Source organism: Rhincodon typus, chromosome 3 (assembly GCF_021869965.1).
Source record: "Rhincodon typus isolate 14 chromosome 3, sRhiTyp1.1, whole genome shotgun sequence".
NCBI lineage: Eukaryota > Metazoa > Chordata > Chondrichthyes > Orectolobiformes > Rhincodontidae > Rhincodon > Rhincodon typus.
The window spans coordinates 23,465,599-23,491,849 of record NC_063334.1 but is presented as its reverse complement, the minus strand read 5'-3'; the positions used below and the strand labels follow the sequence as shown (position 1 = coordinate 23,491,849).

The 26,251-nt window shown below is 39.0% G+C and overlaps 1 protein-coding gene across 1 annotated transcript in view; it reads right to left on the bottom strand.

Moving 5' to 3' along the window:
• Positions 1 to 26,251, bottom strand: part of bnc2 (basonuclin 2) — a 446,623-nt gene that overhangs the window by 73,085 nt on the left and 347,287 nt on the right. The window lies entirely within an intron of this gene.

Sequence of the window (26,251 nt, the reverse complement as noted above, 5' to 3'; positions counted from 1 at the left end):
CAATTTTGCCTCATTTACATACAAGTTGTTATTTTCCAAGTAACAGAAAGAAACTAGATAGTGACTGTTTTCCACTGGAGAGTCAGAATTATTACCTGGCACCTGCAGTTCAGGGTGTCTTCTCCTGACATCTAACCTGGCCAGCATTCCCCAACCTCTCAAGGTGCACTCCATGGGCAATGACCACCTGCATCCTCCAACACATGAGTCAACTTCAGCAAAGAACGAGTCTCATCACATCATCATGGAAAATGTAGACTAACTTAAAATATGGTTCACTTGGAGCTCAAGAACACTTGACATTGCGATGCTGCTGCTGGATCACTCTGAGGGAAAGGACTCACATCCGTCTCATTCATTTGTGATCGAGTTAAGGTTAAACCTCACCCACCTCTGAGCTCTTAGCTTGCATTCATAGTGCTCACTCACTTTTTTTGCCTACTTGTATGCTCACAGCATCTCTGCCTTTCCTTTTAGTGCAAAGTGAACACGGGGTAGCTTATTATGTTTGGCAGCACTGAACAGTCGAGAAAGGTTATAATCAGTCATGGGGTTGGTCTATTGTCAGTCTGGAAAGGTAGTCAGTTGTCCCAAGTGAGCAAATAAGCAGCACAGAGGGCAGAAAGGGGTATTGAATTGGGGGGATGGGCTATATGAGAGTCATTGAGGGAAGATGTGGCATGCAATGGCAAGAGCAATAGATCATGAGCCTTGGTGGGAGGTGGGTGCAATGGCAGAACTAGAGTGAGTGTGAGGTAGCAGTAAGAAGATGGTGGCATTTATTCTGAACGTGCAGAAGGTCAATAACCTCTTGCAGAATAGCTGTGCATTTCTCCAGACCGTGGATACTACACTGACCCAGATGGCTATTTAGGACCACGTTAGAATGTTTAACATAGTGAGCAGCTGGGGTTTAAATACGGCACCTGTGCCATGAACGCCATAATGCCCTGGTACTGGTGAGCAATTCTACTGCTGCTGAGAGTATTATTGTGTGAAAGCTGTGCTGTGGAGGTGTGGTGCATATTTAATGAGGATGGGAGTATAAAATTGCATGCAAAAATATTGTTAGGGCTCATGGAAGCAAACCATCCAAGAAACTCCCTGAAATAGGCACATAGTGAAATTTTGGACAAATTCAGCCCGTCATCTCGTTCTCCTTTCCACTATTGCTTAGTGATTGACCAGTATGAGACGGTGCTTATTGAAAAGGTGAAGGAATTCAGCAAACTCAAGAACACCATCAATTTAAAGCGAGTGAGAAGCATTTGTATTGTACAGTATTGTATTGAGGTCTATTCTAGTTAATTTACATTATCATAGTGTATTGTGTTGTTATATTTATTCATAGGATGTGGACACTGTTGATTAGGCCAGCACTTATTGTCCATCCCTAATCGTCCTTGAGAAAGTGACCACTTTCTTAAACTGTTACTTCCTGTGCGGTGTAGTTGTATCCACATTGCTGTTAGGGAGTTCTAGGATTTTGATACAATGACAATGAAGGAATGGTGATATATTTCCAAATCAGGATGGTGTGTGATTTTGAGCAGAACTTGTAGATGATGGTGTTCTACTACCTTTGGCCTTTATAGGTTGATTCAACCGCCCCCTGTGGAATTAGAAAAGGGCAATAAATATTGGCCAGCCAGTGACACCCACATCTCATGAATGAATTTAAAAAAAACAGATCAGAGGCTGGTAATGCTGCAGTGATGAATTGATTTCCTTTTTCTCCAATGTTTGTCCACCACTAACAAGCACAAGTCAGGATAGCGATAGAATACTCTCCTGAAAAAGTGCAGCTCAAACAACACTTGAGAATTCCATCCAGGAAAAGTAGCCTTGCAGGATCGACATTCCTTCCACCACCTTAAGTGTTTGCGTCACTACCACTGATGCACAATGATAGCATTATTTACCACCATTGAGATGCAACACAGCAACTCCTTCCTCAGTCCCTTCTTTATCCATGATCTTTGCCATTTAGAAGGGCAAAGGCAGCAGATGTATGGCTACAATTTCCCCTCTACACCCACACCACCCTGACTTGGAAACGTATCACAGTTCCTTCTCTGTCACTTGGTCAAAATCCTGGAACATCTTTCTAAACAGCACAATTGGTGAGTTGACACTGCAATAACTGCAGCAGTTTAAGAAGGCAGCTCATTACCACCATTTCAGGAGAAGTTAAGGACAAAGAACAAAAACTGGCCTCCCGGATGATGTCCATACCCCATGAACAAATGGAAAAATTTGATGAGTCAGTGAGTTTCTGACTACACATCCACACTATTACCAAGCCTAGGTAATTCCACCTCTGAAACATCCCTTGCCTCATATCTTCCTCAGCACATCTACTGCTGAATGTACATTATGCTTTTGAGACACATAAACTTGCTTATTCCAACACACTCCTGGCTGGTCTCCCAAATTTTACCTTTTGTGAGCAACAGCCAAAACTCTGCTGTCTGAAAGCTAATATGCACCAAGTACCATTTATCCATCAGCACTGTGCTTGTTGATCTATGTTGGCTTCTGATCTGGCAGTACCTTAATTTTAAAATTATTGTGCTTTTTTTAAAATCCCTCCATGCCTCACCCCTCCCTTTCTTTGTAATCTCCTCCAGCTGTACCATGCTTTGAGATAGCTGTACTCCTCCAGTTCTGGCCTCATGAACATTTCCTTTTTCAATCAACTCCATTTACAGATGTGTTTTCAGCTACTGAGACCCTAAACACTGAAATTCTCTCTCTTGAGCTTGTCATGTCTCCTTCGTCCTTTAAGGCACTTATTAGAACCTACTGCCTTGATTAAACTTTTGGCTACCTGTGCAAATATTGCCTCATGCAGCATGGTATCAAATCTCATTTGATAATGCTCCGCTGAAGTTCTAGGGATGTTTTAATGTGTTAAAGGTGCTATATAAATACAAGCTGGGCTTACTGTAGGGTATTTTAATGTCATTTCTTCTGGAGTGCTGTAGTGTGTGATAATTGTGAGGGAGGGCACAATTGAATTCAATGATAACTCTGCATGGAATAATTTCACTAATCCAATGTAATATAACATTTTAAAAGGATGTCATACATGGATTCAGAAGAGCTTCTGAATTATTAGCAAATCATCATAATTAGTGGGAGAAGCTTTGGTTGAACTGTCTTGTACTGGTATTTCATGATAAAGCACTCATTGAATTTTCTTTATATAGATCCAATAAAACTTTTTCTTTTAATCAAATTGCAAAATGTCTGATTCCTTACCTTAAGAATTGGTTCCTCCAGCACTCATGCTAAGAATTTTTGGAGAGTTCCATATGGTACTTAGACAGAAAGTAGTCAGAAAGCAGGAGGTTCATTTGAAATTGTGTCCAGATGGGGAGAATGAATCAAATTAAAGAGTCTGTTTGAACATTGATTCCTGGGAGCATTTCCAGATGATCTAAAGGTATAGTGTCTGATCAGCCCTAAAACCAAAAGTCAGCTATTGGCTGGTTTCTTGTGTTAACTAGCTAAAGGTGCAGGTTGACTTCAACTGAAGTATTGATTTGACACAGACAGTGAAGATCAATCCCGGGTTTCCTGGGCTGCTGATGTGGAGAATGATTTTGTGAAGTTGAAAGATGTATAGATCTTGCATGAGATAGTCCAGATTATTATCAAACTTTCATAGCCCACTTTGACATGCTGGAGTCTTAGAAAGCTCAGGCAACGCGGAGGAGGAGGAATTCTCATCATTTATCTAAATCATTCACTCCTGTTACTTGGAACTAACATAGAAAATGCTGGAGAAAGACCGCAGGTCTGGCAGCATCTGTGAAGAAAGAAACAACATTAACATTTCACTGCTGAAGAAGAGTCATACTGGACTCGAAATGTTAACTCTGTTCCTGTCTTTACAGATACTGCTAGACATGCAGAATTTCACCAGCATTTTCCGTGTTAGTTCCAAGTACCAGTATTTGTTTATTTCAGATTTCCAGTATCTGCAGCATTTTGTATTTATTTGGTGTTTGGAGTTGACTGCTTTGGTAACTTAAAGGAATGCTCTACACTTTTTAGACATTCAACTTTAAATAAACATGTAGGTCTGTTGAGATGGAGTCTCACCCTTTATCAGCACTGAAAGTTGTTGTGACTTTCAGAATGCATTTCTTTAATAGATTCCATATAGAGTGGAAACAGGCCATTCACCCCAACAAGTCTATACCAATCCTCTGAAGGACAAAGACCCATCCCCCTTCCCTATCCCTGCTAACACACCCAACCTACAGAAAAACCGAAAGAACTGTGGATGCTGTAAATCAGAAACAAAAACAAAGTTGCTGGAAAAGCTCAGCAGGTTTGGCACCATCTGTGAAGAGAAAATCAGAGTTAATGTTTCAGGTCTGGTGACCCTTCCTCAGAACTGAGGAAGGGTCACCAGACCCAAAATGTTAACTCTGATTTTTTCCTTCACAGATGCTGCCAGACCTGCTGAGCTTTTCCAGCAACTTTGTTTTTGTTACACCTGACCTACACATCCCTGAACACTATGGATAATTTAGCATGGCCAATCCACCTAACCTGCATATTTTTGGACTGTGGGAGGAAAGCCGGGCACTCAGCAGAAAACCCATACAGACACAGGGAGAATGTGCAAACTCCACACTCTCACCTAAGGGTAGGATTGAACCTGGGTTCCTGGCACTGTGAGGCAGCAGTGCTAACCACTGATCCACTGGGCTACCTGGAGTGACATGTTGTTACATGAGGAATAGATATCAAGAGCTTCAATACCAGTGATATTTTCATGTACTAAATGCAAAAAAAAAATGAACTGATACGATACAAATTAAACTTAACACCAGTCTCTGGCGTGATTCCTGAACTTTTCTTTCTGTAGCACATCCTAAACAGTCATGGGTAAAGTCAGCAGTGTCTGTAAATTTGCAGTCTTCAGCAAATGACTGATGCACTAGTTTCCCCATAGGTTATCTACTGTGGAATGAAGTGACTCTGTAATTATTTCAATGGCAGAATTCACCAAAATTCATGATATCATTGATGCAATCCTTGTAGATTGACAGGTCTTTACATAGAAACCTGTGACTTTGGAAAATTGAAAAATTTCACCCCAATAATTTTTTCATATCAAAATAAGACCATGCAAACAAATAGCTACTACCCGGGAAGACATCCGATACTTTCATCGTAAGGCAATTCATTTTACTCAAATTGGCTGATGCAGAAAAATGATTACAACAATAGTTTTCAGGAGACCTCAAGTAACATGTACTCCCCCGCACATTTCCCACCCCCACCTCCACCATCACCGGTTCCACCACCACCACTACCACCACCGCCATGCTGGCCCTAATACTTTTTATCGAAATGAAAATAACGGTTCAATGTTTCCCAAATTTTTCCCACTGTGACCCTACATCAGGACTTGAAAATTGTTGAGACACCTCAATGAGAACTGAGCACACAGGGTGCAGGGGCTCTGTTATAGTGGAAGCATATTGCTGTTATAATTTGGTTGGAGCTTCATGGTGGCTAATGCTAGCTCAGAACACACTTGAGGTCCCATCCATCATTTTGAGATGCTTTCTCATAAATGGTCTCAACAATACTGTGGAGGTGACTGGCAACAGAAGGACTGAACTCTTCTAATATTTGTACTGCTCAAGTTGGTCAAAAAGAAGGAAAGGATATCTTTTCTTGAAATTATAGACAAATAATTGATGTCATTTATGCAATGTTAGCGTTCAATTGCAATTCCAGTTGTCGGTGTTCAGTCTTAATTTAGTACTATTTCTGTTAGTGATACTTTCTCTAGTTTTTACAGATGTCTTTAAAATTGAAAAACATCCCCAACAGACAGAGAAAGGTTACAGAATACCCAGCTACTCCATGACTGATTGACTGTGAGAATCAGGTGCATGCAAAGGTCCTGGCACCTCTTGGGGAATTATGAAACAGTCAGGCAGGCATTACATTAACCAGTAAAGGTTTTCCTGATAATAAGGAAGGTGAGATTTCAGGTACCTTGTCCAGTGAGCTGAGCAAACAGGAGGAATTGATTGCACTTTACAGACTGAGATTCATGATTTTGACATCTCCAAAGAACAATGCCATTCTCTTAGAAATACAAGGTAATTATTTTAGCCATGTTAACTCATAAACACTTTGTCTAAAATGTTTCAAAAGTACTGTGACCTGCAAACATGCAGAGATATAATCTATTCAATAGATTGATTGTCTAATGCTATCTGTTTGTCATCTATCCAAGGAATATAAATTAATCTCACTAATTTATTTCAATCTCGGACACTGCTTCAAACTATAAATTTACAATCACTATAGTTAATTTCCAATCACTACTTACAGCTAAGTTACTGCCACATAACTGCCTGTTTACTTGGTCAAGCAGATGTATTTACTAATTATTTCTATATTTAATGTTTACATGTTGCTAACTATGATCCTATGAATAATAATCAATCTTAGCTCATAATTTTGATGCTAACTCCTTCTTTGGCCATTTTTTAAAAAAATTTAATTCTTCATTCAGTACTTTGAGATATTCTTAATGGGGAAGGCAAATACAAATTGTCTCCTATCTGGTTAATTTAATTAACTTTAACCAAATTATTCATTCCTCGGCATACAACAGATCAAAAATTAAGCTGAAAGGTTAAGAATCTGTCTGTTGTGTTTGATAAGAATTGTTGTCAATGTATTGATGCCAGTGTTCATACAAGAGTACAATTTTACAAAATATGTTATTAACCTTAATTATTTAATACATTAAGCATGATGCTTTTAGCAGGCCACAGTATTTAACCATTTTCCAATTTGTTTGTTAGCCTATGACCGTTTGGTATTGGTTTTATTGGGCGTGGTGGCAGCATCAATGTGACAAAGAGTGATATGGTACGTCAGCTCTGGTCTCCTCAGAGACTCGACTTCCCTGAGTCCCAGCATTAACTTGTCAACGACGGACTTGGAAGAAAAGGGAAATCAATTACTTTTTAGCTCTGCTATTCAGCTCTAAGTCATCTCATTGCAGAAAATCTAATGATTGCAAAATCAAAGTGCTCTTATTTGCCTTTAAGCAGTACAAACATAGGAATTCATGAAATGGACATGCTGATAACAGAAAGACTTTAGCCCATGACAAGTTAATGAGGGGAGGAGCTATTTGATCTCATCCATCATTGTATTAAGAATTTAACTTCAAAGGTTGCGTTTGTATTTTTGCTCACATGGGATACATCATTTCCTGCTAAGAGTTGCAACCTGGGGGAACACCAAGATCTGTCCCGAGAACAGTGTCATTTATAGCCATGAGATTATTCCACATGGGAAAGAAAACAGAAATATTAGAGATAAATGTACTGGGCACACTTATTCTATACTGGGCAGATACTAGGCTCCAGTCAGATCTAAAGAACATACAAACTTGTTTTTACTGCAATGCAATAGGGATGTTTTATTCCAAAGCTGTGTACTCTGTAAGAACCCAAAACAAAGCTGAACACGCTACAAACCTGGCTGATGAGTCACCAATGTGATTCAACAATGTTCATGTGATTCACCTCTTAAAGGGACACTGTCCCATTATAACCCTAACAATAATACATAACAATACTGGAGCTCCATTTTGAAGTATATTAGGTGCTACACCTAGTGTTCATCATTCACAAGTTTTACTGCTTTTTGCTTCTGATCACAATTAAAATATTTTACACAATGAATACAGTGTTGAGTGCTTGGATTGTTTTGCAGGCACACTTGGCAGCCAGTCTAGAACTGGTAATATCCCACTAACTGCCATGAGCTGATTGGGCAATCAATATATGGAGAGGTAGAAAGCGTCCATTGAGGGACAAATGAAATTAGATCACTGGCTATCTGTTTAAGTATTTTAACTGGTGGGCCACTCTTCACAGCATTAGTTCAGTGCTCTACCAGAGGAGTAACTCAGATTTTGCTACAAAATTCTGACTCAAATTCACAAACCACTCAGATGAATTGAGAGTGTAGCCATTTTTGTAATCTCCTCCAGCCCCAGAACCCTTCAAGATCTCTGAGCTCCACCACTTCTGGGGTCATGCATGTTACTGCATTTTATATCTCCATCTCTGGTGGTTGTACCTTCAATATTGCAGTTCCTAAAGCTTTGGAATTCCCTCCCTAAACTGTTTGCTCCTCTCTCTATCTATTTTTTTTAAGATGCTCCTTAATTCCACCCCTTTGACCACACTTTTTCCTACCTGTCCTATTATAGCTTATGTTGTTATGTCAAATATTTTTATAGCACGCATGTGAAATGCCTAAAAATGGTTTAAAGGACATCATCTTCTTCCATTAAAAAACCTGTTGATACTTGGGTGAATTGAAGATATCAAAATCACCCTTAAGCGATTTTTGTTAGGCAAGAGTTTTAAAGATTACTGCTCCATAAGACCATAACACCATAAGATATAAAGATAGACTGTATTCTATCCCTCTTGAAATGAATGCTAACATTGCATTTACCTTCCCAACTGCATGTTAACCTGCATGTTAACCTTAAGAGGATCCTGTACTTCAGCTTTTCACATTTAGAAAATAGCCTGTGCCTTTATTCTTCCTTTCATAACCTCACACTTTCTGACATTGTATTCCATCTGCCACCTCTTTGCTCCCTCTCCTAGTCTGTTCAAGTCCTTCTACAGGCTCCCTGCTTTCTCAACATTACCTGTCCCTGCGCCTATCTTTGCGTCATCTGCAAACTTAGCATAAATACTGCCAGTTCTTTCGTCCAGATCATGAATAGCTGAGGTCCTAACATTGACCCCTATGAACTCCACTAGTCACCGACTGCCATCCTGAAAAAGACTTCTTTATCCCCTCGCTCTGCCTCTGCCAGTCAGCATATTCGCTATCCATGCCAGTACCTTGCCCCACGCCATAGGCTCTTATTTTAGTTTGCAGCTTCCTGCATGATACCTTGTCAAAGGCCTTCTGGAAATCCAAATAGATCACATCCACTGGCTCTCCTTTGTCCAACTTGCTTGTTACCTCCTCAAAGAATTTTACAGATTTGTCAGGCATTTGTCAAAGGGTGTAATGGAGTTAAGATACAAATCAGCCATAATCTGGCTGAATGTGCAACAGGCTCAAAGTGCTGAACAGCTATCTCTTATTCCTATGTATTGACTCATTCACCATCCAGTGTTGAATATTCAGTCCCAGTTATTATGCAGCTCAAATACAAGTTGTTTTGCATTCAGTCTCTGTCACATGCCAAAAGAGGATTTGTCATTTCAAGACATCTATAATGGGTAGTGCCTCAGGTGACGGATGTTCTATCAGTTGAGACCAGTTTATTGGATGGACACTGCAGCAATAGTCAGTCCAACATGCAAAGATCCTGGATCCAAACACCTAGACTGTAGAAGCCTTCCTCTTGGAACATCTGGCCACAATGACGATATTGAGAAAATGATGTCACTCGATTAATACTGCATGACAATGTCTGCAATGAAATCACTTTCCATGAGTTTTCTTGGTATTTAAGGGACTAGGTAAACTTGTCCTCTTGGGATTAAAATCTGTATTGACCTGTATTGAACTGTTTGTTTTAATGCATTGTTTCTGCTCATCCATGTTCGAGTCTGATTCTCTTTGGTTGAGAGACTGTGCGAAAACACCATGGTAGATCTGCTAAATATCATATATTTTGAAAGATTTCTTTGACTGCATTGAAGTGTTTGGTGACTGGAACTGGGCAACAAATGCTGTCCTGGTCAACAAAACCAGCATCCCATGATGATTTCAAAAATGTAATATGCACTGTTAGACATGCATTTTTCACAAATTATCTGGTTATTGCTGATTGTGGGGTGTTGCTGTGTGCACATTAGCTGCTGTGCTTCCTACATTGCAGCAGTAATTACACTTCAAAAAAATTGTTGATTATCTGTAAAGTGTTGGGGTTGTGTTGAGGTTGTGAAAGGTGCTGCAGAAATACAAGTGTTTCTCTTATTGAAGAGCTGTGACAATTTTTTTTTTAACACAGGAAGAGTAGTGAGAAAACCCATTGACCAAAGGAAATCATAATCAAATAAAAATCAAAACTGAAATTTAAACTCAGGTTCTCCAAATGTCTTCCAAGCAAATCTACTCTGAACATTTGATTTTGGCAAAATTATATTTTACAAAAGCTCTGAGATTCAAATCACATTATTTCACAAGAAAATCAAGGTCTTACCTTAGGAAAGGATAAGTGATCTTTTTACAATGAAGTCATAGCATTCTGAAATAAGCAGATAATTATTTTGATTTCAAATGTGTGGAACTTACCTGAATATAGAAAATGAGGCAAGTATCAAAACATATTTGTCTAAGGGATTAGATTATGATGAAAGATTAGAAAACCATCCTTGCATTCCCCAGAATATAAAATGTTACGAGCTGGTTTGTTGATACTTTGAAGATTTTGAAATGACTTGATAGTGTAGATAAAGACAAACTTTCCCCTTATGAGAGAATCTAGGACAGGGACAGAACCTTAAAATCAGATTGTAATCATTCAAGACAGAAGTTAGGAGTCACCTTTCTGTGCGAAGAATGTTAGAAGTGTCAAACTCTTACAAAACACAGTTGATCTTGCTCAACTAATGCACTGGTTAGAGAGCCTTGACTAGTTCCATTCTTACCTGCCTAATCAGCACCAGAGAATCACTTGCAATGGCTTCTCTTTCTCCTACTACATCATTACTTTTGATCAAAAACGTTTTGGGTCCGGTGACCTTTCCTCAGAACTGACCAGAAACATTAACTCCGTTTTCTCCTCCACAGATGCTGCCAGACCTGCTGAGCTTTTCCAGCAACTTTGTTTTTGTTCCTGATTTACAGCATCCGCAGTTCTTTTGGTTTTCATTACTTTTGATGTCTTCCAAGGATTTATCCTTAGCCCCCTTTAGTTCCCATCTGCAGTCTGTTCTTCAGCAACATCATCTAAAAGCACAGTGTTATTTTTCACGTGCATGCTGACACTACTACCTCACCAGCATCATTCACAACTCTTCCAATGTTGCTAAATCTTCAGACCACTTATCTTTCATCCATTACTGGATAAGCAGAAATTCCCTCAATTAAAGTTTGTTAATGCTGAAGCATTGTTTCTTGTCTCCGTTCCAAACTCAGTTCCCTAATTTTCAACCGCAACCCTCTGCCTGGCAACAGTCTAAGATTAAGTCAATCTGTTCACAAACTTGGCGTTGCATTTCACCCTAAGATGGACTAATGACTTCACATTTGAGCCAGTATGCAAGCATTAGAATCATAGAGTCATACAGCATGGAAACAGACCCTTCGGTCCAATTTGTCTATGCTAACCAAGTTTCCCAAACTAAATTAGTCCCATTTGCCTGCATTTTGCTCATATCTTTCTTAACCATTCCCATTCATGTACCTATCAAAGTGCCTTTTAAATTTTGTAATCACTTGCTCTGGCAGTTCTTTCCACATATGAACCAGCCTCTGTGTGAAAAGGTTGCCTCTTAGGTCCCTTCTAAATCTTTCTCCTCTCACCTTAAAATTATGGCCCCTAGTTTTTAACTCTTCAACCCTGAGGGAAAGACCTTTGCTATTCACTTTGCCCCTCATGATTTCATAAATCACTATAAGATCACCTCTCAAATTCCTATGCTCCAGGTAAAAAAATCCCAGTTTATCCAGCTTCTCATTATAATTCAAACCCTCCAGTCCTGTTAACATCCTTGTAAATCTTTTCTGCACCTTCTCCAATTTAATGATATTCTTCCTATAGCAGGGTGACCAGAACTGTACACAATACTCTAAAAGTGGCCTCAACAACATCCTGTACAACTGCAACATGACATCCCAACTGCTAAGCTCAAAAATCTGAGCAATGCAGGCAGCGTTCCAAACACCTTCTTTGCCACTCCGTCTCCCTGTGACACAACTTTCAATGAAGTATGTGCCTGAACCCCTCGCTCTCTCTGTTCTACGACACTCCCAAGGACCCTACCATTTATTGTGTAAGTCCTGCCCTTGTGTATCTTACCAACATGCAACACCTCGTATTTATCTAAATTAAACTCCATCTGCCACTCCTCAGCCCATTGGCCCGTTCTTAAAACTGCTTATTTCCACCTCTGCAGTGTTGGTCAGCTTTGCACCATCTCAGATCATTTGTTGCTGAAACCCTAATCCATGCTAATAATTACCTTTGTATGCAACTATTCCAGCATACTCCTGATTAGTCTCCTACATTTTATCGTCCATAAATTTGAGATCATTCAAAACCCTGTTATCCATCCATACCTTAACTGCAGCAAGTTCCATTCCCCTATCACCCATGTGCTTGCTGACCTTCATCAGTTCCTGGTTTAGCAATGTCTTGACAAAAAACTCCCATTCTTGTTTTCAAATTCTTCATGGCATTGATCCTCCCTATCTCTCTCGTTCACAAGACTAGGAGGTATTTGTACTCCTGTAATTCTGCTATCTCATGCATTGTTATGATATCCATGGAGACTGATAACCTTTTACAAAGAAATCTAAACTTACAGTTAACAGTTGCAATAATCACTCAGCAAGATTTCACATTTTAAGACATTTACTATAATAAAGGAGAAAAAAGCACTATTGTCTAAATGCTATCCTTGTAGTCAATTTATCCTAAAACGCAACAGAATACACACAGTTTTTATTTTTAGTATGACTTAGAAAACACATTTCATACACTGTCCCTCAAGCAGACATGTAGTTCTCTCAAAATCAGTCCAAAATGATTCTTCATTCCAAAATGTTTACTTTTGGCCGAGTGGATTATCACTGGACTGTTAATCCAGAGACCCAGGTAATGTTCTGGGGACCCAGGTTCGAATCCTGCCATGGCAGATGGAGGAATTTGAATTTAAATAAAGAAACCTGGAATTAAGAGTCTGACGATTGCCATGAATCCATTGTCGATTGCTGGAAAAACCCATCTGGTTCACGAGTGCCCTTTAAGGAAGAAAACTGTCATCCTTACCTGGTCTGGCCTACATGTGACTCCAGGCCCACAGCAATGTGGTTGATGCTTAACTGCCCTCTGGGCAATTAGGGATGGGCAACAGATGCTGCCTAGCCAGCGACGCCCTCATCCCGTGAACGAATAGAAAAAGAACTTTTATTCTTTTCCTATCCCAGCCTAGAAACATTTAACTCCTGAACTGTCTTTCACGGTGTCAATTTCATGAGACTGCTCCCTGGACAAAGCTAGGCAAATCTTTCAACTCAGTTTTAAGTCCAGTCAAATTTCTTCTTTTAAATCTAAGTATTACTTACATTGTTACCTATATTCCCATGCAGCGAACCATGAAGACTTTGTTGGCCTCAAGCTGTTTCCGTTCTCCTGAATCAAATAAGACTCAAAAAATGATATTCAGTGTGTTCTAGGAAAGCCTGTAATCTGATCTTTACAATGGCTTCCTCTACATCCTTCTCAATGGCAACATTAATAACATGAACAGCATATCTGCATAGAAATAATAAATGTAAACTAGATATCCTTGACAGCCTAATTCTCTTGTACATTGGAACTAAAATGACTCTTTAAGGCACAACTTTTTAAAATGCAATATTCTCAACACTTTTCTGTGACTTTGGAGACTCACAGTCTCTACTGTTAACATACAGGCTGTTGCCATTGTCTCCAAATGTGAATTCCATGCACCTTCTTCCCAGTGAAATAATCTAAGCCTTCCTTTGGTAAAAAATTAAACTGTCAGGCAGACTTCAGAACAAGTCACATGAACTTTTTCCTTTTTTACTTCAATTTAATGACACAATAAACATAATAAGCTCATAATTTTATCAGCATTCCCAAATATGATTGGTACATCATTAGTTGATGTGCCCTCAATCATCTAGGCCCCAGCTTCTCTAATTCCCTTTTTCCATTCCCCACCTCTGTCTCTTTACCACACTTTCCTCCTTTAGGTTACTTCTTAAAACTTACGTCCTTGACTAAACCTTTGATCACTTGACCTGATGTATCCTGATGTGGTTTGTGTCATACTTCATGTTATAACTCTCCTATGGACTGCCTGGTGATGCTTCACTTCAGCGCCGGCATTATTTAGATATAAGTTGTTGTTGATGTTTAAAATCTCAGATTGATAAATTTTGTGAGCTCAGACTATTAGGAATATAAGCATCAGCAGATGAATGGATTTAGAAGACAGAACATCCATGATTTCATTGAATATAACAGACTCCAGTGGCTGAAAGACATCCTTCTCTTTTTACGTTTCAGAAGTATGGGCACTGATTGTAGCAATAATATTATTCAGATGTAAGGTTATTTAAGACAAAAACTAATTATCAATCAAACAACCATTGTTCACTGATTGTAGACAATTAATAGTAAGAAAGACACAGCTAGTAACTATATAGTGCAAAAGTCATTGACCAACTGAAATTTAAAACAAAGATAACAACGGCAGTCTTGGTTTTAATGTTTTCCTCTCAGAGAAGCATGCTCAGTGCTGTGCTTGCAGCTTTTCAGCCTCTCTATCATTGTCCATTGATGGGTTTCTGTGGTTCAGAAAGAGCTGCAAACCTCTACACTTCTGGGGGAAGTCTGATAGTTAGTCAATAGCATTAGCCAGCAATATGGCTTGCACTGGTGTAGAACAAGATCAATACTGGAAAGTAAAAAGTCTAATAAGTTGACATGACCATCCTCAGCTGGTCTCACGTTACCAGAAATGAGTTTTTGTAAGGAATCAGCGTCAATGCCGGTTATTCACCCCACACAGTGATTTCTTGACTAAGATTTATTGCCCTCTGTTTTGTGGGCAATTCGGAATAAACTAGTGAACAGGAGAAAAGAAAATCATTTAGATTAAATGAACACAAAACTAGACTAAAGCTACAATTGTGGTTTTGACTTAGTTTTAAGCATTGGAGTATTTTATCTCCTTTTCATTAAAGAAACCATTGTTTTAAGGATCTTTATGTATATTAAACAGACTATGCAAAACAGAAAATTGAATTAGTATAAACTATACATTATGAATTTACTGTGGTAGTTTCTACTGCCAAAACATCTATTTAAGTATTGCTTTAAATTTGGTCTTTTCTAATTGAACACAGCTAATGTAAGATGTGCACCTCTGTGCACTATATATAACAAAATCATCAAACTGTTCTTTCTAAATTAGCTCATGATTCTGTTGCATAAAACACACAGAGGGAATCTTCCTCCTTAACAATTACTAAGCCAGTGGGCTCCAAACAGTATTTTACATAGGAACACATAAATCAAACATTTCAGAAGAAAGCAAATTAAAACTGTGTGACAGCTCTGTCAGGCTTTTGAGTGTTGCCATTTTAAAAAAGGTCAAATTAAAAAGTCATTGGTTTACTTTGCGATAGCATTGTGATGTTTCTGAGCATCTGCAGAATATGACCAATTAAATCGAAGCTGATACTAAACTGGAAACATAGCATGCTGAAGAATGTAAATCATCACATAATTAAACATGACCCTGATATTCAAGAAGTTAATAGAAACTTCACCCAATATCTCTTCGTAAGTGGGATTTATAAGATTTCAAAATAAAGTGGAAGAGAGGGTTACAATTCTTCATTGTGTTTTTGACCACCTTCTTTACCATTGAGGACAAGGGCTCATATATTCGTTTCACAATGGGACAGAGTTTACAGGAATATTACTAGGTTTTCACCAACATGTCAAAGGTTTTTGGCTTAGAGATTGTAAGAAATGCTTCCAGACCATTCAAAGGTCATCTCAGATCTGCAATGTTTCTCCACCAAATCAATTTTGAGGTAAAAAACACAGTAAGTCTTGTGCAGATCTGCATTATGCATGGTCTCAGCTCACCCTCCCACTGGAGCCTTATCAGTATTAGTTAGGAATATAGGCAAATCTTGTCAGTTGCTTGTGAGTAATCAATAGACAGGTTCAAGGCATTCATTTTCACATACCGTGAATGTGATTGGTTACAAAGTCAAGTGAACATTTCCTTCCCTGCAACATCCAACAAGAATTTATAAAAATTACAGTAATCTTTACACAATGCTCTTATCTTAATGGCATGTGTACAAAGATGCAATGCCATTATCATGCTTTTTTGTCCAGTAAGAGCTGTGCTATGGGAAATATCTTGTTATACGGTTTGGGTCAAATTTTGTTTGCTAATGCACCTACAATGTTCCTTGAGAAAATATACTAAAGCTGTTACATAAATGTAAATTATCATTGTGGTCATCTGTTAATGCCCAAGATTCAAATTTCATGCAGTTGGGACAAAATAAAAGGCTAAATGTCTCCTGAATGTCCTCTTGTAAGCGTAATTTATTGCCAAAGTCTAGGGGCTGTCTGGCCTACTGTCTTCATTGTTTATTTATTTGATTTGTTTTACATTCACCTTTTCTTTCGGCTCAAAGTGGTTCAAAATGCACAGCTGGACTCTGGACTGAGTGACAGCCTTGGCCTGCACCTAATTGGAAGTGGAGACATCCTAGGAGGCTAACCTTTTTGCTGCACCTTGCCGAGTTTAAGGTCTGTTTTCCTTTATCTCAGCATCTGACACAAACAGGTAGAGAAGACAAATAGGGTAGTGAATCTGGCTCAGTTATGAAAGGGTTCAATGGGGTAGATGCAAAGAAGGTGGTTCCATTTGTGGGGAAAACAAAACAATGATCATGACTGTAAATAACCTAGAATAGATTCAGTGAGGAATTCAGGGGAAATTTTATGCAGAACATGACAAGAATGTCAGAGTCCTCAGCATAGGAGTAGATGAAGTGAGAAGTATAGAAGCATTTAAGGTAAATCTAGACAGACACATATGGGAGAAAGGAATATAAGGATAGGGTGAGATGAAATAAGGGCATGAAGAAGCTCAGGTGGTGGGCCAAGTTCAATACAGATAATCGGGCCATTTGGCCTAATTGTACAGTTTACTCCACATAACGCTGCTGAATCCGCTCTCCTGCCATCACAACCTGGCGTCTACCGAGTACCCACTGCTGTCACTATTCCACTTCAGGCGTAGCATCATCTCACTCTCAGTTGAAATACTTAGCTGGACCATTACTAGAACATTAGCCATCTGTGGTACCAAACACTCACTCTGCAAAAAGGAAAAGAAAACTGACACCGTTCATAATTGCAATCTGAGTATCCTGTATAGGGAGAAATGTTCCAAAAATGTCTGGATTTATTGTACTTCAATTACAAAGTGAAAATTAAACAATAAACTTCGGATTCCCCAAATCTACCAAGCAATAACAACCAATCCCTCCCCTACACACTAATTAACAGTTGGCATAAGGGAGCTGTATTTAAGCTAAGAATCTTGGAAGAGACTTGAGCTAATTGTTGCTGTGTTTGAATTACATTTCCAAATGGAATTTATTATTACTAGACTTGAGTATATGTGTTTTTATATATGTGAGAACAGTTAGTGTCAAGTGGGATAAGGAAAATAAATTGATAAAAAAACTAATTATACAACACTTCATTGTAATTTCTAGAGCATTGATGATGAAAAATTGGCACGAATCTTCTATATTGTTTTGAAATTGTAATATTTAATGTAATATAAAAACAATCAAATATAGCTTTTGGATTTAATTGATTATTGTGCATAGTTGGAAAGAAGAAAGGCTGACTTTACAAATGTGACTCCAACTCTCAAAACTAAGAATACTTCCTCTCCTTGAACACTCATTTGGAGCATCACAATACTATTGGGTCATTTTTTTGGGCTCATCCTCTTCACCTCATCACCATTCACAGCCAAGTAACAGGGGAAATTTGCTGAAAGGGGAGTATCATTTCCACACAGCTATTAACCAAGGGTTGCCTTGTATAAGGTTCAGGAATAGGGCTTGTGTGCCCTGGAATTAGAGCCATGCAGATGAGGAGAATATTTAAGAGGCAAACACCTGTATTTGTACTCTTTTCTGCAACCCTCATGCACTTTGTATGGTATGATCTGCCTGTACAGCACACAAAACATTTTTCACTGTATCTTAGTGCACGTGACAACAATCAATCAATCAATGAATCACCTATTTGAAAAGCACCTACTGTATTTCAATTATTTCTTATCCAAGCTCCCAGGCAAAGGTCAGATCAATCAAACAAAAACACATTCAGCACATGTATCACACTTTCTTTGAGCACTTAAAATGCACTGTCAGGAGCACATTATTTAATAGAAATTTTTGAAATTTTGTAATTACAAACGATGGGTTCTTGTATTTCGAAATGGGATCTGGTTAATGCTCACTGCCTACATCTATAATGTAGTCGCGAGTCAGGTGTAAATAAAGCGAATCGCATTTTTTTTTGGTTTAATTTTAATGCCAGAACCGTAAGTGGGAGATTTTCAGCACCCCGTTGCAAACTGGATAGAAAGTTTGTTGGAAATCCGACAAATCAAAATAGAGACAGAGAGGAACCAAAGAGATGAAAGATTGCGATATGAATTGGGCAGGAACTGTAGAGTTCGTCAGGTGAATCTAACCTATCGGTGGGGTGGGTATGAAACTGCTCCAAAGGGAACCGGTGGAAGACAGTGGAATATAACCTATGATAGAAAGAACAAGGCGTACGGTCAGGAGTACTAGAAGACCAGAAATAATTAAAAGTATTTCCTTGAAAAAGTTTCCCCGAATTCCTCATTGGATTTATTCTAGGTTATTTTATAGTCGTGACCATTGTTTTTGGTTGCACCACAAGTGAAACCATCTTCTCCATGTTTACCATTTTGAACCTTTTTAATTATACAGCCTACATTGACCGTCTTCTCTGCTTGCTCATGCTAAATGCTGACACAAATGCTATAAAGTCACCACCGAAAAGCAGCAGGATGATCCCAGGAAAACTCCATGAAATGATAAATTGAAAACGAGACAGAGAAAAACACCCACAGATTATCAACGTGCCCTCAGCGCTTGAGGCATTTGGGATTTCTTTGGGGGAGGAAGGTGGTGGCAGCTGTACCAATTTTGGGTACACAATACATTGGTTTCTCGGAGTCACTATTGCATTCAGTGAACAATCTCTGCAAAGAGTGGGCATCCGCATATGCTGGCGGGACAACAATATTCCATGGCCCTGTTATTTGACCCCTAGTCCTGTTAGAATGCGCTTAGTATCAAATCCGTTTATCAAAAATCTGTTTCACATCACATATTCAAAACTTAGAGTTCCATGACCAACTACAGCACTATTTTACTTAATACAAAAGGGAGCAAATCAATCTGATATATAAACCTCTCCACAAATGAAAGTATTACTGGCAGCAACTTGTTGGGAGAATGGTGGGGCTGTTGGTCGTCTTGATGGTTCGCGCCGCGTCCCCCCAAAATCAAAGCAATCCAAATCGTCCTAGAAAGTACCCATCATCGGTTAGAAAATTGAAAATATATTTGTGGAACATATATTTGTTTTTTATGACTTTGCAACTCTCCCGAAGTTGAAGCAAGCTTGGTCCAGTGCCAGGTCTATGCTCCCAATCCCCAGCAAGAGCCGAGAATGATCATTCCCTGTTGTTAAAAGTATTGTTGTCACAAACGCTTGTTTTCTAGTTTTCCGGTGGTTAATTATCCTCGTGTAATGTCAGAATTGGCAGCGATCCCTTTCAGTAATAATACAACCTGACGAAAGTTTTACTTTAATTTCTGACCTAGACAGTTTTAAAGTGGCTGAAGGTTCATTTTTTACATAATTACTATGTTCGGCGATACATTAGGATCAGCTGATTTATAATGTCCTGGTCGAACATTGTTTTCAGTAATATTGGAATTTCAGGATTTTTGCCAATCACATTCATGCGGATCATGACTTCATGAGGATTACATTCCGTGTTTCTGTCCATTTATGGTGATTGAATAAGTCCAACTTTTTGTATTATTACACAGTATTCAGGAATTTGTTTCTGACATATCCTGTAATCCCACCCTTTTTGGTTGAAAATTCATTATAATTTATGACCAAGTGGATAGGATTGTGGATTTATGACGCAAGCTTTCTAATTTTAAAACGTTGGAAGATATGGAAGACAGTCTACTCGCTAATGATTGCACATGTTCAGCACCATTTGCGACTCCTCAGATACTGACTCCTCAGTCCGTGTTCAAATGCAACAAGATCTGGACAATATCCAGGCAATTTTTTTTTTAAAATGAGGAAATTCCGTTCGCATTCAGTAAGTAGACAGCATCCACGTGATAATACTACATTTAAACCAAGGTTGTAAACCGAATTATAAATTTGTCAAAAATACAAACAAATCCTATAAACTTTTTAGAACGGTATATTTCGGATCAATGTTGGAAATCGACTATTTTGTTTTAACGGTTAATAGCTTCATTGATTGAAGTTCCACCATTACGGTTTAAGCAAATATTTCAGAGCACTCACAAATCCTGCAATGTAGTGTTTTCTTTTCGTCAAAATATGTTGAGCATCTTGCCATATGTTCTCATCGTCAATGCAGGCCTGACAGAGATCGGCCTCTCAGGTGGAAAGAGATTCACGAAATCAAAGGGCAGTGGATCTGAATGAAGGAGCTCCAGTAGCAGATGAGCAACAAGATTTCAGCGTACCTATAATGAGTGGCTGCTAATGCAAGTGCTCATTAGCCTCCATCACGTTCCATCTTAGTACTGCAATCAGTCTCTAACATGTGATCTATAACATGTTAGCCCAAGAATCTGAAACATATGCAAACATCATTGAAAACATCAGTTTTGAGAGAAGTCAAAGTATGAAATGGATTCAGGCCTCTTGGTCAGATGCGGAACAGCTAGGTACAGGATTTTTTTTTACAAAAAAAGACAAAGACACATCTGCCAGTGACTGATAAATCTTTAATATAAAAATTGTACAAGAATTCTGATACAAATTACAAGAGGTATTTGGACAAAATATGAATAAAATTCCATTTACATCCCAAACCCTTATGCATTTTATGCAAAAACCAGAGACAGAATATAGTACAGAAAGTACAAGGAGGACAATTTCAAATAAAAAGAGGACTTTTCTCCAAACTACTAAATGGAAAAAAAAACTTCTTGTTTTTCAGTACATACAGTATTTATGAAACTACCAATGTCATGATTATTAGATCAAAGTGAAGCAGGCTTTTCAATTCCCCAGGTACAGCCATACTTTGTAGAGCATACTGTGACTACTCAAGCATTAGAAGCAGTGCATCAACTTTCACATACAACAGAGCAAACAAACTGAAAACATCATTAAACAAGAGAATTACAATGAAAAGTTCTTCGAAATGAAGCAATGGGGTTTTAAGACTTTTGTTTAAAAAATCTGTAACAGTTCTTAAACTGCAGCCAATAATAGAATGGACTTTCTTCGCCTTTAAATTGTATGTGGCAAAAATACATTGATACGTAATTACAAAAAAAACTTGAAGGTGTGTATTAGCCCAGGTCCTGCCCTGTCCATCACATCTGTGAGCACGTCAGTCTGGGGAGTCATTATCCCGAAATACAGAAACAACTACTTACCTAAAAATAATTGCATTAGATTCATAGCTGTATAATATGAGAAACACTTAATACTACAACGTGTAGAATACAGTCTTATAAGTTATTAGGAGTCTTTTTTTTCAAAGTTCATTTTTTGTAACATCAGCAAAAAAAATGAAGAAGTCTGGTATTTGTTAGTTGGGAGTCGCCAGACATAGAGTACTGAACTATACCCCTGTGAATAATTTTAAAAACACTGGAACAAAGCGTAGGTGGTGAGTGAAGTCTTTGTACTGCGGCTCAGGAGTGTCTTTGTTTAGCTCTCATTGGTAGCTCTTTTTCTCTGCTCAAGATGTGATGATTTAGTTGTAATACCGTCGGGTCGAAGTGACTCTGCACAAGCATTTCTGGGACTAGGTGAGGCATATTGCTGGTATTAATAACTACTTTTTGGGATATGTGTTCTAGCCTCTGAGCATTCTACTGCATGGAATGACAGTGATAATGTTGTGGCTTACCGCAAAAAGAACAGGCTCTCTTTTATAAATCCAGATACGGAATTAATTAAAGCCACTGCTGAACTTGCAGCCAGAAGTCTCAGAAACTTTCTGATGTCGGTGTGTGACGTTATCAGGCTTGGTTATCAGTGTTGGACAATGGGGCCACTCTGAAATGTCAACAACACTGGCTACAAGCGGGACTATTTTATACCTGCACATTTCGCAGTCCTAAACAAGTTACTATTATAGATTCGGTCTCTATTGATCCCTTTTGAAACACATTTGCACTGTTGTCCGTGAAGTTTGGAACAACACTGTAGCCTCATGCCTCCACAGAGGGGCAAAAATCTGATCCACCCTGCGTGGCTGTGAATAGCACAAACATCACAACATTGCTTTGCAATGAAGTCCTGTCCACTGTGTTCCGCAATGGACACGCCAGCTCTGAGCACCCTATCATTCTGCACTCTAATCCACTGCAGCTTTAAAGACAGACAAGAGCTGTCAGCCGCAGCATTTCTCTGTGGAGCTTTTGCCTAACAAGTCATCTTGTTACTGTCTGTCTCCTATCAGCCAAGAGCAGCTCTGGCAGCCCCTGGGTTGCCTCCCAAACTTCGAGCTGGGACCTCCGATCGCTCACCGCATTGCAGATGCATGCATCAGTAAGCTTCAGGGACAGGCTGAGTTCCTGTACTCAATTTTCCCTTCACATACGATAAACAGGCAATTACACATCCTCTTGTACTTGATGGCCGCATGCTGAACTTAAGTGTACACTATTAGTCTATGTCCCAGTAGGGACGGCTGAGTAAGTGTGTGGAGGAGCTGAAGAGGGGTGGGGGGTGTCGATGCTAGAATGTGTCAGAATCTAGCCATCAACATTTACATCCTTCAAGGCCATAACGTGACACGTGAATAATTAGAACTGGGGTTAAATGACAGGGAATACTAAATTCTTCCAATGTTCCAGCATTAAATTCCCTGGTTTGTTCAGCATTTCCTCTGGTCCAATACATACTAAATACACACTTTTCTGCAATACAGCTTTTGTCTTTTCCTAACAGATTGTTGAGAAGCAGTTGTGACACTCTCGAATAAAAATCCCAACCACAACACTGAAGAAAGCAGCTGATGAAAGCTGAAGATTACAAATCCAACAATCCACTTTGGCAAATTGATCCAAGCGAAAGATTTTTGTGCAAATACAAAATGAAGCATGTTTATAAAATGCACAAGCAAGTTCACATATTTATATATATATATATACACACACACATAAAACACACTGTTCAAACGCCGAAATAAGACATGTAGAAAGTAGCCCTAATTTATTTTTCATGGGGGTGCGGGGGAAGGGGAGTCTCCTTTAGAAAAGGAATTAACCAACTGCTTAAGAAATGCATCAGTGTTAATAATTTTCATCTTTCACCAGGGAAAATGCACATGACAATGATTCTCAGGTACGCACACAACCCAGTAGTGTGGTCGCTCGCAGAAGTCCGAATAAGTCAGTTTCTATACAATACTATGTGCTAACAATCGCAATCAGAGGGGTCCAAAAACTTTCAGGACATGTAACAAGATAATATAATGCAAAATGGCTATTTTGCGGGGACGGGGGTGAGTGGGAGGAAGATCTCCTCTCCCGTGACGTTATCCAAAGCACCAGATGTGAAAACAAATGAAATAGACGCAAAATGTTCTTTATGTCTGGTCCTCTTCAGGCAACAGGAATTCGCAGTCATAAACTATGTTAAGTGCGTCCAACGTAACTGCCTTTTTAAGTTTCCATTTCATTCAGTCTGAAAGTTTGTCTTCTCAGCCAAATCTTACATGGTTTGAAACAAAAACTCTAACAGAGTTACCCTGTCCTGTGCGAGTCCAGACGCCTGTCCAGAATAAACTTGCTGATTTTAAAACGAAGACTGCATGCTATTCACTAAGACTATAATTTGTTAACATTCTGAGACTTGTAGTAGTCAGTTTGATACCAAATCCCTGGAACTTGGCAGTAGCTTACAGTTCAAAGTCCCGTCAGTGTTGAGGGGACCTCGACAATTTGGGACCAGCCTGCTCTCAGTGGTAGGAAACCAGCAATATCTCAATTCTACCATTACCCATAAACTTCTTTCTTTTGATGTTACTTGCTCCTATTAATCACATTAATGTATATAATATCTATTTGTATCAATTTTAAAGTCAAAATATTCTGAATTAAGAACAGTTCCTCTGTTTCTTTGTTTAAGGGTCATTCTCCAGTTCCAAGTCAGTGTTTGGGGGTTCACAAGGAATCTCCCACCTTTTAATACTTCAGTTAAGTGCATTCTTTACATGTTCATATAATATGGATTGCAATCTACAACACTCTTTAATTGTAACTCTGTGCCCAATGCTATAGACCCTACCAAAAAGAAACATTTATGTTTGACTTCGTCGTTAGCAAGAAATTGTTTTTTTTTAAAAACACCCCTCTCTGTTGAGCGCTACTGATTGAAAGATTAGGTTCCCGGAAACAACAGAACAGTTATTTGAGCAATCCTAGTGCGATCAAAATTTGTCACATTGGGATTACCTTTACCGGAGAATGACCCCAAATGTCTTTTACACTATTCGAGATACATGCTCTGCAATCGAGCAGTGTATGCGCGCAACAAGACTCACGCCTACGAACTCTTCAGTGGTTGATAGCTTCAAAAACCTGCAGGTTCAAGAATTTTGGTTTTGTTTTCGGACAAATATTTGTTCTTGGTATTTAAGCAATTGTATCCTAACAATAAAAGGTATTGCTTTTACAGCTTGCGATCATCTATCTTCCCTTCGGAGCCTGTGCAAAGCCAAGTGTATTTTTGAGCTCTGTAAAATAATAATACTTAAGCTTCTTTGTCATATGGCTTTTCAGCAACGCGTGTGCTGGTCACAATCGGGCTATATTTTGGAACTGAATGGACCTACTGTAAATGGGGCGGGGGGGGGGGGGGGGTGTGGATAGTGACCCCAAAGAGAGCGAGGTTGGTAGCTAAGAAAGAGAATTTCATAAATGACATGACATATATCACCATGTAATGCTGAGGAGTGAGTGACTGGATCCAGGTACTAATACTATAGACACTATTTATGCTCTCTGACAGGATACTGCAGCATGCCGGCAGATCCATGCCGTTGTTTTCAGAAAGTAATTAAACAAGCTGCGTTTTATCATACTTTGTTTTAAAGCGAAAATAACAAAGAAAAGGGAGAAAAATAACCAAACTGCTCAAGAACAATTTTCTTTTCACACCCATCCGCACTTTCAGCGACAGGAATCCTTTCCCCAACAAGATTTTACACTATGACAGGGCAAAAATATGAATCGAACAACCAACCATCAATAAGAGTGTAATACTGATGAGCCAAAGGCCTTATTTCAATTTATTTAAGAAAGCATCCTTCTTAAGCTAGCTGTTAGTGCAGAGGTCCCTGTAATAAAAGGTTCCCCAACCATCAATTACTTTCAATGTGCTTGACCTTTGGGTCTAAATTCCTTGGAATGGAATAAGATGGTTTTGGCCAAATAAACACCTTTCATTCTACATTTAACAACTAAAACTTCCTTTGGAAGATGTATTCTGCAAAGGTAAAATTTTCTGCAATAATTAAGTATCAGGGGCACAAGTTAAAATGAGTTATCACTGGTGAATCAAGTTGAAGATTTACATTTCTAGGTGAGTTGAAAACAAAGTCACCAGAGAAGACTACTGAAGGTAGAGAAACAAGGGGGTTCTTGAGAAACCGAGGGATTTGGTAAGATGTGAAGGAGTTAGGCTGGGAGGTAGGACTGGAAGTCAGGGGGATAGGTTCAAAGGTCAAGGAAGTAGGGTAAGCAGCCATGGAGATAGGGTAAGAGCTCAGGGAGGAAGGGCAAGAAGTCATAGAGGTAATGTTAGAAGGTTTGGATAAGGAGGAAACTACTTGGATATTTCTTGATCTTAGAACTGAATCCCCTGTTCTAATGAGATAACTCTGGGAATACTTTCGGAATGGGAACCTGGACTCTAGTAACTACTCCAGTTTGACAGTCAGATATTTATGTAGAACTAAATCCAAACAGAATCAACTGCAAGAGACAGCAGGAACTGCAGATGCTGGAGAATCTGAGATAACAAGGTGTAGAGCTGGATGAACACAGCAGGCCAAGCAGCATCAGAAGAGCAGGAAAGCTGACATTTCAGGTCTAGACCCTTCTTCAGAAA